Source organism: Panthera onca, chromosome Y (assembly GCF_046562875.1).
Source record: "Panthera onca isolate mPanOnc1 chromosome Y, mPanOnc1 haplotype 2, whole genome shotgun sequence".
Taxonomy (NCBI): Eukaryota; Metazoa; Chordata; class Mammalia; order Carnivora; family Felidae; genus Panthera; species Panthera onca.
The window spans coordinates 11,419,577-11,430,201 of NC_138358.1; positions in this window are offsets into that span (position 1 = coordinate 11,419,577).

Here is a 10,625-nt window from a genome sequence, read left to right on the forward strand (position 1 = left end):
ACCCTGCTGTAGGGAAACTTCAGGAAACATTCGGGAACTGAAAAATGGCTCCTGGAGAACACAAACAGATACGCCTCAATTTCAGAAACAAATGCACATGAAACATCATCTTTTATTGGAGGACATATATATTAACTTAAACTCTTTTAAAAAAACATAACCAGGAAACAGTGACCTTTCCAACGCCTTCATGAGCTGCGGTTTTAGGAGAACATAATAAATGCCACGAGACGCTCTGGAACAGAAAACATAGGGATTCAACAAATGAAACTCGGGACACACGGCCAAGATACCCAGTATAGACCTATGTGTACAGTCACTGCTATGTATTATTTTTCCCATCAAAAAGTTGACATTCAGGATATTCAAGAAATAGGAGTCCCCTTTCAGACTTCAAATTGGGATTTATTTCCTGGTGATGCTGTGTTTATTTAGCCATTTATTAGTGTCATGCAATAGAAATGGGCTTTCATGAAAATAAAATCTCTTACTTCTTGCTATCAAAATTCAGCATGAATTCTATTAAGAGAATGAAATGTTAGGGTAGGTTCGATGCACTAATCGCTCTTTATATGTAGAAATTTAATAGCTGAAACCATCTCTGCTGTGCCTTCTCCTTCGAACATTTGTTTATGAGCATGTTTGAGTTCATAAGCTATCCTGAACTAAGAATTAAATTCAGGCTAAAATGTAAGGTAATAGTAGAATACAGAAGAGAATAGGTTACTGTATATATTTGAGAACATGTTCAGATTTTGATGTTTGGGAGAAAAGCCAGCTTTCTGTGCTAGAATTTTTCCGCATTTCCCCTCATATGGGTCTAAATGCAGAGGTCTATGCTGGTTTTCTGAGTGTTTACTTATTATGAGGCAGGACCGGCCACCACTGGACTATTTTCAAGCCAAGTGTGACTATCTGCTCTTGAATTCTCTGTCTTCTTCATGTTCCTACACCCACATCCTCACTTTCCAGAGCCATTGGAAAGGATGAAGGGCACTGTAGTGTGAGCCCACCTCAGTGCTGAGTTGCCTCATGGGGTGACCGACTGACTGAGGGGACAGACTGGTTTGTTTCCAAGTGATGGGGCAATGTGCGTCCCCTGGGACCTGGCCCTCAGATGTGACAGCTCAAAACGTCAAGTAAAGCAAACCATTACTCTTCCTTGGGAACGGGCTGTTGTGTTGGCCAATAATGAACATGGAAATTGTGCATCTGAACGTAGAGGATGCTCATCTTGCAAATCTATTTTCTTATCCTGAATGAGCATGAAGTAACTTTTTTTTAGTCCATGATCCTGAAAAACTGAAAGATTATGGCATACAATTATCTCACTGTCAAAAAGCTTTCTTCTGTTGAAAACGAAGTCAACTTCCTTGAATGTTTAGCTCTTCTTTTAATTGATCTATTTTGAGATTTCACTGGCATGTTCGGGATACTCAGAAGTTGGGGTATTATACACAGTTGTTTACTGGGGTCTGTCAGGAAGGTGCCTGGCCCCGGGAATGGCTGCAGATGGAGAGATGCCAGCCCTATGTGGCTCTCATCAGAGATGTGCACCAGGTGGTGAGGGGTGACAAGTCCCAGTGCCAGAAGCCTTCACAACCTGGTCCTCACCCCTCTATAGCTTCATCCCAACGCCCCAGCACTCAAGCCCTGTTCAGTTTGATGTGCCCCTCTGATATCATCCCTGTCCAACCGTCTCTGTTTCTGCGTCTTTGTCTCTTGACTTCTCTTTCTTCTCCCAGCGCTGCACACACCATGCATCTGCCTACAATGCTGTTCTCTCCCTCCTTGACTGACTGTATTCTGTGCATCCATTTGGTACTCGATTAAGTATTGCTTCTTCTGGGAAGACATCCTTGGCCTTCTTTGAGAACACCAGAGTATTTCTCATACTTGACTGTATTTATTTAATGATTCCCTTTGTTAGATTCTATACTGAAAATCTCTAAATCGTCTACTTCAAGCCAAATGCTGCTCACTGCCTGTTTTTGTAAACAAAGTTGTATTGGCACACGGCCATGCCCATTCATTTTGACACATGGCTGCTCTTGCAGTATGAAGGCTGAAATGAATGCCTCTTCCATCAGAGGTGTATGGCTCAAAAATCCTAAAATATTTGCTCTCTGGCCAGTAGGAGAATAAGTTTGCTGACCCCTGCTGTAAACAGTTAGGTCAGAGACCTGGTACTATTCCGTCATCAGTACTTGGGCTAGCACAGACAGGCATTTATTTTCTGGACATTTGTTGAAGGAAGGAAGGAAGGAAGGAAGGAAGGAAGGAAGGAAGGAAGGAAGGAAGGAAGAAAGGAAGGAAGGAAGGAAGGAAGGAAGGAAGGAAGGAAGGAAGGAAGGAAGGAAGGAAGGAATGATTGAACGAATGTGAGTACATTGGCTGAGAAGCTCAGCACGAAGGCACTAGCGGTAACTGGCTTACATTTGCGGAGGATCTGATAAGCAGAAAAATGCAGAACATTAATGTTCTTGATTCTGTTTGTACTGATGCTACTTCTAACCAGTTAGCGTGTATTGACTATTCACTACCTGCCACAGATAGTGCTAACGGATTTAACTGGTTTCTCTCACTCAATCCTCGCAACAATCCAGCATGGTAGGAACTAGTGTCATATCCATCTTACAGAGATATACACGGAGTCTGGGGAAGTTTGGTTTGGCCGTGACCCCCACGTCTAGGAAGCAGACTTTTGGGAGCTCACTTCTTTCACCCATGAGCCTCCACATGAACTAGCTCATTTGCTTATTTGGGAATTGTGTCTTCAGTTGCATTTTGTTTTTGTGCAAAGCATATCTTCTGTCTGAGCAACTGTCTAGGTGTCTAGGTGAATGGTTAGTTTTGTAGGAAGTCCGGCTTCTGTAATGAAACTGAATTTCCCATAAATTCCATTGTAGCCACAGGTATAAGATATATTTTCAGAATTGTTTTATTTGGACTAAAAAAAGTGTGAACCCAACAATGCGACTAAGGAAGAATTTTCTGAAGTCAGGAAGTACATGGGATGGACGGGTAAAAATCACTGCAACCAAACAATTTCAATGACAAAACAACAGCAACAATAAACGTGAGCAAAGCTGAAAGGCATTTTAATAGATCATCCCCATGAAGAGCGAGCACTCTTATGGGTAAGAAATCTGATGGGTGGAAAGGACCCCAGAGACCAGGGACATATAATCTTCAAATGGGGTTATGAACAGCACAGGCATTTAAGTGGAGCACTCATGGTAGTCCATAGAATAAATACTATATTCCGTAATGAATGAATGGAGTGATGTTTACAGTGTGACTTTGGCCTTCTGATAGCTACTAACATCTAAAAGTTGGAATTACATTTTTAGTCACTTACCTTCCATACTTTGACATTATAAGCTATTCATATTTTATTTGTCTCTTTTGTAGTAAGTAAGCCGTTAACCCGAAAACGGGTCCACAGATACAAGAGGGCTTAGATGTGCAATGAAAAGTCAGAGGAAACCTACATTTCCAAGATTTTCTGAACTAATTGCCAATGGGAATATGCATAAACTTGGAAGCAATTTCTTTGGTTAAATGAAGAAGTTCTTCATCCAAATTGCAAAATCACATGGGCTTCACATCAGGGCCAAAGTTAAAAGTGACTGAATTGGTCATTTGAAGGAAAATCTTCAATTTATGTTTTAATACGGTTCTTTTAAAAGCTGAACTATTTGAATCTTTAACCAAAAACCTACAAACAAACAAGCACACAAAAAATGCCCAGGACCACGTGACTACCAATGAACTCTAACAGACATCTAACCAATCAGTACCAATTTTCTCAACCTCTTCCAAAACATGGAAGAGAAAGGAAGACTTCCTAACTTATTCCATAGGGCCAGCATTACCCTGATATCAAAGTCAGCAAAAGACATAAAAAAAGGCTAATGTGCCCATGAATAAAACACAAAAATCCTCAACAATACATTAGCAAACCAAAGCAAGTAGCAATAGTAGCAATATGCACCATGAGCAAGTGGGATTCACTCCAAGAATGCAAGAGTAATTCAACATACCAAAACCAATCAGTGTAATACCTCACATTGATAGAATGAAGAAAGAAAAGAAATCACATAATCATTTCAATAAAGGCAGATTAAAAAAAAAAACAAGCATCTGGTAAAATCTAGTGCCCTTTCAAGTTAAAAACAAACAAAAACTAAACTAAACAAGGAATAAAGGGAACTTCCCCGATGTAATGAACAACATTTATGTAAAATCCACAGCTAAAATCACACCTGAATGAAACAAGAATTCACACTTTCACCATCTTTTCAGCATTGTATGCGAAGTCCTAGCCAGAGCAATTAGGCAAGAAAAAGAAATAAAAAGACACCAACATTGGAAAGGAAAAAGGAAAGTTGTCTCTATTTATAGAGGATATAATCGGTTGCATTTCTGTAATGAACTGTCTGAAACAGAAATTAAGAAATCAATTCCATTTACAACAGTATCAAAAAGAATTAGGTACTTAGGAATAATTTGAGGAGGTACAAGTCTTGTACAATGAAAACTACAAAATATTGCTGAAAAAAATGAAGGCAGCTAAATATAAAGACACCCTGTGTTCACGTGATAGAAGACAATAGTGTTGAGATTGTAGGACTCCCCCAAACAATCTATGGATTCCTTTTAATAGCTATGAAAATCTCAATGGCTTTTTGTAAAAGTAGTAAAGCTGGACATACATTTGTAAGAAAACTCAAGGCACATAGAATAGTCAACTCTATCTTGAAATAGAAGAACAAAGTTGGAGGACTTATACTTGTTCATCTCAAAACTCTTTCCTGCATCAAAGGACACTATTCAGAATGAAAAAAAGAACGCACAGAATGAGGAAGAATTTACAAATGACATATCTGAAAAGGGTCTAGTATCCAGTATATATAAAGAACACTTACAATTCAACAACAAAAAGACTAAAAGCCCAATTTATGCATGGGATATCAACATGAACAGTCATTTGAGGAATGCAGATAAAACCACAATGAGATAATGCCACTTCACACCCACTAGGATATCTAGAATCATAATCATAATCCATAGGAAATAAGTGTTTGTGAGAATGTGGAGAAATTAGAACACTGTGCATTGCTGATCAGAATTTCAAGTGATGGAGCCACTCTGTAGGACACTTTGGATGATCCTCAGTAGGTTAAACCTAGAATTGCCACATGATCCAGCATTTCCACTCCTAGGTATATATCCAAAATAATCGAAAACAGGTGTTCAACCAAAAACTTTTATGCGAATGTGTGTTGCAGTACTTAATACAGTAGCAAAAAGGTGGAAACAACTCAAATGCCCATCAAGGGATGAACAGATAAAGAAAGTGTAGTATAGCCATACAACGGAATAGCATTCTGGTATAAAAGGGAATGGCGTACAGATACATGCTATAACACAGATGAATCTTGAAAACTTTGTGTTAAGTGAGCAAAGACACAGAGGCCACATGTTGTGTTATTCCACTTACATTAAACATACAGAATAAGCAAATCCATATACAGAAAGCACATTTGTAGATTTTAGGGGACAGGTGTATAGTGGGGTGGGAACTCAATGTGTACGGGATTTCCTCTTGGAGTGATGAAAATGTTCTGGAGCTACATGGTGGTGGTGGCTGCACAAGAGTGTGGAAGTACTTCACTGCCACTGTGTCGTACACCCTGAAGTGGTTAAAATGATAAACTTTATGTTTTGTGTATTTTACCACAGTAAAAAGCTGAGCTATTATGGCCAGTTTCTCCGAAGCAATGAAATTATTTTTTTATTATGCATCTTGGCAATTTCATACTTTAAGTGCCTATTTTTTTCTGATTAGAAAAACAGTATTTGTTTACTAGGAAGATTTCAGCCACACAGAAGCACTATGGGAAAAATAAAACATACCCGTGTTCCCACTACTAACAAGTAGCCACAGTGAGTTTTTAATGTCAATCCTTCCAGGCTTTTTTGTCACGGGCATAAGGGTGTGTGCACACACTCATGGTTGTTATTTGCATTTTTAACAAAACTGTTATTATGCAGTACATAGGCTGTTATAATCTGCTTTCCCTCTTGCTATATCATGAGCATTTTCCTATTGTCATTTCATGTTCTCCCGCATCACATTAAATGGCCAGATAGCATTCCATCTTATGGTTGTAACATACTTTATTTAGCCAATTTCTATTGTTGGCTAGATCCTAACATTTTAGAGTCAGAATACACTATAGACATTGTTGTGTCCAAGTTATTTCTTTCCCAAGCTTTATAGCTGCAAGCCTTAAGCACATGGCACACAAAAACCATTCGACATTTTGAAAACAGTGTTAATTTTTCACTTTCCAGCTGGATTTGGGTATTGCGGGGGCTTTGGATTTGCCATTCAGGAATCTAAAAGATGGAAATAGTGGATGGGTGGTAGGAGGGGGGAACGAGCCAGGTGTGAAATAGTGCCCAAGGCATCAAAACTCTATCCTGAATGGTTTGTGTCCCTGAAAAATAGATATGGCAGACCACAAAATAGGTTCTATTGAATCTGTTGATGACAGTTCCATCATGCAAAATGGATAATGCCTTGACAGAGAAGAGACTAAGTAGAGAACGGGTTGCGGTGAATGTGTCTCTCATAGTCAAGCAGCACTTTCTCTTCCCCACAGTTCATGGAATGAGAACATCCAGTCATTCGGTCTTGCTGTGCTGAGCCTCTTTGTGTTTCTGGAGGCACGGGGGCCAGGCAGAAGTCCTTCTTGACGCTTTTTTTTTTTTTAATGTTTATTTTTGAGACAGAGAGAGACAGAGCGTGAATGGGGGAGGGTCAGAGAGAGGGAGACACAGAATCTGAAATAGGCTCCAGGCTCTGAGCTGTCAGCACAGAGCCCGACGCGGGGCTCGAACTCACGGACCGTGAGATCATGACCTGAGCCGAAGTCGGCCCCTTAACCGACTGAGCCACCCAGGCTCCCCATTGATGCTTTCATTTCAACTGCCCATCGGTGTCAGAGACTTCAGGATATTCTCTGATGATGTCTTTAAACCCAAATGAGTCACATCAAGGTAGAAATAACTGTGTTCCTTGAGGTCTACACCAAATGTGACACATACTCTGGATGTTGGAGGATTATTGAAGCAGTTGTGTGTGTTTCCTGGGGCGTCCCTCATGGGACGGAGTCTTTCCAATTAGAGTGCTGCACTCTCACTGTCACCAAGGCATTTTCCACAATAGGGTGGCTTCTCAATAACCCCCCCCCCCCCCCATTGGCTTAGTTGGGTTTGGTAGAGGGCACAGGAGGCCACCTTGCCTGGTCTTAAGCTGAAGTTTTCAGTCCAAGTTAGATTGGTTTTATGAAGAATCGTTCCTAGACTATTTTTTTTCTATTGTGTTCAAAGGATTTTTCTTATTGAGTTATAGAAAATTTTCTATCTCAGGCACCAATTATTTTTCTGTGTATGTTTCAGGTTATTTCCATATCTGTTGCCATCAAACTATGTGCATAGTATAGAGAAATTTAAGAATCTCATGTAACCAAACACGTCTTTCTTTCCTTCCTTGTTTCTGTACTTTATGACTTAATTTAGCAAGGCTTGCCCTCCCCAGTAAATAGTGTTAGTTTTTAATATTTCTTTGTATTTTATTCCTAGGCTTATATGACATCCCCCTTCCATTTCGTTCTATTATCCACCTGATTTTAGATTTGTATGTCATTGGAGGCAGGGGATGAAGAATACTGTTTCAAGACCACCACCTATATAATCTTATGTTCTCCACTAACAAGTGTGTCTTCACGATGCATTTCCTTCCTTTGGAAATTAAATCTAGAAGCAAGTCTTGCTTGTGAACAGTCAGAGAAGCTTCATTTGGTGTGAATTCCCAGTGGTCTTACTTCAAATCAAGGCCAGTACAAAGCCTGGATGCTTATTTCAGTGATCCTTTTGGCTTCTTTCCAAGGGAAAACATTGTAAGGTCATTCACAGATTTATAAAATGTGTTCTCATGGCTTGTGCTGGCTACAGAGGAATTTCTAGTATGGCCCAGTATGCCTTGAAAAATTTGATGAGCTTTCCAGAATGAGTAGGTAAGTCTGTGCTGTAAGATCAAAAGCCCTAAGTCCAGATCACTGTCTTAAAAAGGCCTTCTTCTGAGTGCCTGGCCAAGGGCCTTTGCTTCTTATGCAGTTGTCAAAGGTAACAACAGGAGAGCCACTGGCAGGTGAGGCCTCCCCAAGGTAGGACTTAGAAAGGACTTACAATGCTCACCCTTTGCAGGGAGGGGCATGGTCTAGAACCTCAGTGATCCTGGCTCCCCCCTTTTTTTCTTTCACGAATTTCCTTGTTCAGGGAGAGGTTTACCTTTGCCAGAAAAAGGCTTCTAGTTCAAGCATACATCTGTCTGTGGGGACACCGTGTCCCCTCTTTCCCTTACCAGACCACAGGCACTCAACAAAGAGCATCTTATAAACACATCAGAGCCAGGTAAGGTTAACCAGAAGGAAGGAAATGACACTGAGTGATTGGGGTGCAATGATCCTGGGTCACTCCAAATCACCACAGCTTGAACTCACAAAGTCTTCTCTTTGCTCTTGGATGTCTCCCACCAGCACCTCTGGACGCCCGGTGGAAGCATCACCACCCACAGAAACTTTCCACTGCTGGTTCGAGAGCCTTTTTTCCCAACAGAGCAGCACAGATGGATGGTGTCAGCAGAGGGCTAGGTGAGTCAGCAAGGTCAGGCCAGACCATTCAGCCCACATCTGTGTCTAGTTGAGCAAACAGCAGAGCCTAGGGGATGCTGTCGGGAGTATTGTAACACTGATGCAGTTTGTCTTGCTGGCCTTGATCTCTGATGCAATTAACAAATTCATAGTGAATGTACTCCTCATAGCTTTGTGCCCTGGAAACTTCTGGGAGATTCCTCTCTCTCCTGCACGTTCTAAGAAGCTGGTGAAAGACAGGGAAGGTGGAATTTTTATAAAACGCAATCCTTCCTGGAGCTAATGCTGAGTTATGCTTCCTGCCCTCTAGACACTTGCTCCCATTCAACTTCAGCAGGAGCATGAGGCACTTGCCTGTCACATGGGCACATGGTGGGAAGTGAGAGAGAAAGAGAGAGAAAATACAGATATATATATATCTGTGGGAGAGAGAGAGAGAGAGAGAGAGAGAGAGAGAGAGAGAGAGAGAGAGAGAGAGTGCACGTGCCTCAGATGTCTGCTCCAGAATTTTCCCCTTCATCCCTTTACTTGCTGGGCCGCCAGATGGAAAATGTAAAACAGCGCTGCTGCAGGAAGCCCTGTGACTGCCCGGGTTCCTGAATGATGTCTTTTGCCAACTTAGAGACTGGACCTTCTCCAGGTCTGAGGCTCCTTGTAGAGATTGAATTCCAGGATTCCAGAAGGCTCTCCCCTTCTTACAAAAGGAAACGATTGTCCAGGCAACAGTCCATTCACATCTGGCAAAGGTACAGATAACTTCTTGGAATCGAGCTCAGTATTTTACAGCTGTGGGCGCTCGAATGCTCTCTTGGTGACCACTAGACCCAGCCCTCAATCTTTCTTCTTTCCAAGAGAGGGTCTCCCGGAAGTCCAGACGTGTGTTGAGGCACAAGGAGAGGTGCACCTGCTTACCGCATTGTGGTCACCACAGAGAAAGTTAGGGGGAAGAGGGCTTTGGGTTGGCTGGGGACGCTTGCTGCCCTTGGCTTGGCACCTCCACCCTCATGGTCGGGAACCTGGACAGGGAGTAGCAGATGGGCCCAGGGCTGGAAGCAGCCAAGAGACTGCTTGTGCACCCAGAGTGTTTGTGGATGAGCGAGTCTCTGAGTCACAGCATCAGATGAGTTTGCCTCCATGGCCTCCAACCCTTGGCTGAAGGACGAGGGCTCTCTCCATCTGCTCCGGAATTTACAGAGTGGAGCCCTTGCCGTGAAGCCCACTCAGGAGGCCTTTCTGAGAGCTGAGTGAATGTTCTACAGTGTGTGTCGACAGCTGGCCTCGTGCTCTGTGCTTGGTGCCTGTGCTCCTGGCACAGTCTTGTTGGATTAGAACCCCACCCTCCTGACGTCATCTAACCTTGATTACCTCCTTGAAGGCCCTACCTTCAAACACAGTGACATTTGGGATTATGGCTCCAATCTAGGAACTCTGGAGGGACACACATTACTACAAGTTACTACAATTTAACTATAACCTAAAAGCCAAGATGAACATATTCCTCCTACACATGAAGATTTTAATGAGTTTCTTTCTTCCCTTTCTCTATTCCAGTTGGGAGAGTACACTGTGCACCAAGAAAGCTCAAGTCCCAGTAGGCAGAGGGGAGAAGTACCCTACAACCCCTCCCATGCCCCCTGTCTCCACTGTTACCAGGGACAGGAGCATAGTCATGCATGCCAGGACAGATGCCCACCGGCCTGTGCCCTCCCAGTGAGGGGGTCCCCGCTGGCCCTGCTCCTGGTCGGTGTGTGGGCGTTGGGTCTCAGACTGTCTCACACCTCACTCAGATGTGCACACACCATGTGGTTGCTCTGTTTTTGCAAGCGGCTGCTCCAGTGTCCTCGGGGGTCCCCCATTTGCCATGTAGCAAGTGGGGGGAGCCTTCAGCCCAGCCCAGTG